This window comes from Castor canadensis, chromosome 5, assembly GCF_047511655.1.
Source record: "Castor canadensis chromosome 5, mCasCan1.hap1v2, whole genome shotgun sequence".
NCBI lineage: Eukaryota > Metazoa > Chordata > Mammalia > Rodentia > Castoridae > Castor > Castor canadensis.
The window spans coordinates 91,227,141-91,230,759 of NC_133390.1; the positions used below are offsets into that span (position 1 = coordinate 91,227,141).

At 39.3% G+C, this 3,619-nt stretch overlaps 1 pseudogene; it reads left to right on the plus strand.

Moving 5' to 3' along the window:
• Nucleotides 1–2,707: 2,707 nt before the first annotated feature.
• LOC109677356 (ras-related protein Rab-1B pseudogene) lies at nucleotides 2,708–3,315 on the plus strand (annotated as a pseudogene).
• The last annotated feature ends 304 nt before the right edge of the window (nucleotides 3,316–3,619 follow it).

A 3,619-nucleotide genomic window follows, 5' to 3' on the forward strand; every position in this document is an offset into this window, starting at 1 on the left:
AATCTTTCAAAAGCACACCAGATGGAGAATTGCTTTAAAACATAGTCCTAGCTGGCTGACTATTTTCTGGCTGAGTGAGCCTATTTGATCTTGGGTTGGAAATTAGGCTTTTAAATTTTTTGAGCTATTTTCTTCATATCCCAATAGTTTACTTAATAATTCAGTGTCAGAGATAGTTTTGATGAAGAGTTAAAATGTAGGAGAGTTTTATTCAGTTCAAACAGCTCATGTCACAATCTCATGTCCTTCTTGAGTCTTGAATTAAAAGTAGCCCACATAGAGAGTTTATTTCTATCATAACCAATTCAGGGGCCAAGATGCTGGCATATAGAAGTACAGAAATTGAAAGTCCATTCAACTAATAATCTCAGATGATAGTAAAGAAAATTGTTTGAATTCTGCATCAAAGCCTGGTGTAAATTGTAACCATTACTGAGGCAAGCTACAGGTACTCCTTTAGTATCTATAACTTTTCTTTTTTAATTTTCTTTTTATTCATTTATTCACACCTGCATACATTGTTTGATAGTACAGCATAGTATAGTTATCTATAACTTGTATCTATAACTTATCTGTGTGTACTGACTACTTCTGATAATGGCTTATTTGGGCAAATAAGAATACTTTTTGCTATTTGGGTTTTTTGTCATGAATTATTTATATTTAGATATGCAATTTTCCATTCACATCAACTGAATGATATTTAAAGATACTAGAAAGTTGGCTGTTTAAATTTCATTTAACTAACTTAAAGAAAACATTTGTTCAACATTTTTCACCAGCTCTCTAGAATGCTAACCAAAAGATTAAAAACATAAATTCTACATGAATGTTGATATGGTATTAGCAGCCCTTTTATTGTATAACTTAAGGATTTCTTAGTTTTCGGTATAGTTTTTATTGTTTTCTATTTAAATTAAGTTTATTTTAATTGATCTATAAAGCATTAAATTTTTTAATTTTTTGAGGCGCCTCCATACTATTTTCCATAGTGGTTGTACTAATTTACATCCCCACCTGCAGTGTATGAGGGTTCTTTCTTTCCCACATCCTCACCAACATTTGTTGTTGTTTGTGTTCTTGATGGTAGCATTCTAACAGGAGTGAAGTGCAATCTTAACGAGGTTTTGATTTGTATTTCCTTTATGGCCAGGGATCTTTAGTATTTCTTCCTGTGCCTTTTTGCTGTTTGGACTTCCTCCTTTGAAAAAGCTCTGTTCAGTTCTTTTGCCCATTTCTTCATTGGATCATTAATTTTGGGGGAGTTTAGTTATTTGACATCCCTGTATATTTTCGTTATTAATCCCTTGTCAGATGAATAGCTAGCAAAGATTTTCTCCCATTCTGTAAGCAGCCTCTTCAATTTATAGACCATTTCTTTCATTGTACAGAAGCTTTTTAATTTCATGTAGTCACATTTGTCAATCTTTTCTCTTAGTTGCTGAGCTATTTGAGTTCTATTTAGGAAGTTATTGCCTATGCCTATGAATTCCAGTGTATTCCCTGGTCTTTCCTGCACTAGTTTCAGTTTCAGGTCTTATATTAAGGTCCTTCATCCACTTTGAATTGATACTTGTACAGGGTGACTGACAAGGATCTAGTTTCAGGTTTCTCACAGATACCCAGTTTTCCCAGTGACATTTGTTGAAGAAATTGTCTTTTCTCCATCATATGTTTTTGGTACTTTTGTCAAAAATCAGGTGGATGTAGCTGCATGGATTCATATCTGGGTCTTCTATTCTGTTTCACTGGTCTTCATATCTGTTTTTATGCCAGTACCATGCTGTTTTTATTGCTATTGCTCTGTAGTATAGTTTGAAGTCAGGTGTTGTGATACCTCCAGTACTGCTCTTTTTGCTCAGTATTGCCTTGGCTGTTCACAGTCTTTTTGTGCTTCCAAATGAACTATAGGGTTGATTTTTCAATCTCTGAGATGATTGTCATTGTAATTTTAATGAGGGTTGCATTGAACATATAGATTGCTTTTGTTAATATTTTCACAATATTGATTCTACCAATCCATGAGCATGGGAGCTCTTTCCATCTTCTGTAGTCTTCTTCAATTTCTTTCTTCAATTCTTGCAAACATCATCTTAAGTGAAGTTAGCCAGGCTCAGAAGGCCAAAATCCACAGGTTTTCTCTCATATGTGGAATATAGACCTCATAGAAATACAGCAATATTATGAAAAACAGGTCATGCTAAGGGAGGGTTGCATACGAGAGAGGGAGGGTAAAAGAAGGAAGTTAAGAAACTGAATATGGTGGATATTCTCTCTATACAAGAATGACTATGGAATTTTAAGCCTGTTGAAATCATCATAAGAAAGGGACTAAGATAGAAAGAAAAAAATAGAGGAAACGAACCAATTCAGGTTATAATACATATATATATGTATCCATGGAAATGCCACAAGGAAGCTCCTTGTGTAGCTATATTAAACAAACAGAACAGGAGGACTGAACAGGCTGGGGAAAGGGGTTGGTACTGGTAGGAGGAAGGGAATGATATACGAGGGTGAATTCAGTACAAATATTGTGTACACATGTATGGAAGCGGAAAAATGATTCCTGTTGAAACTGTTCCAGGAGTGGAGGAGCAGGGGATAAAGGAAAATGATGGAGGTAGTGAATTCAAGTATGATATATTCTAGAGGGCAGAGCTGTCACCATCTTGGAAGGGAGGTGGAGCACAGCCCATTGGGAGCCATGAACCCTGAGTATGACTATCTTTTTAAGCTACTTTTGATTGGTGACTCGGGTATGAGCAAGCCATGCCTGGTTCTGCGGTTTGCTGATAACACATACGCAGAGAGCTACATCAACACCATTGGCGTGGACTTCAAGACCCAAGCCATTGAGCTGGATGGCAAAACCATCAAACTTCATATCAGGGACACATGGCTGGTCAGGAATGGTACCAGACCATCACTTCCAGCTGCTACCAGGATACTCATGTCGTCATTATGGTGTATGATGTCACTGACCAAGAATCCTATGCCACCGTGAAGTAGTGGCTGAAGGAGATAGACTGCTATGCCAGGGAGAATGTCAATAAGCTCCTGGTAGGCAACAAGAGTGACCTCACCACCAAGAAGGTGGTGGACAACATCACAGCCTAGGAGTTTGCAGACTCTCTAGGCATCCCCTTTCTGGAGACGAGTGCCAAGATTGCCACCAATGTTGAGCAGGCGTTCATGACTATGGCTGCTGAGATCAAAAAGCGAGTTGGGCCAGGTGCAGCTTCAGAGGGTGAAAGACCCAAAGTCAAGATTGATAGTACCCCTGTGAAGTTGGTTAGTGGTGGCTGGTGCTAGGAGGGGCACTTGGGTGGGACAGAAGGGCATGCCTTCTCCCAACAATGCCCCTGGAGGGGGCAGAAGCTCCCTCCCTCTACCGGGGCATTTGAGTCTATAGCTTTAAGGTGTCCTGGGCTCCCCATCTCCCTTTGACCCATCTGCCTGCTGCCCTGAGCCCCAGTTCCATCAGGGCCCCCAAGGGAGGACATGTAGAACCTATACAGGGCTGGGATTGGAACAGGGACTGCTCTGCTGCTGCCTCTATGTACCTTGAAAAGTTGCCCTCTACACTTCCTTTGAATTCTGCCATCCATGTCCCCAC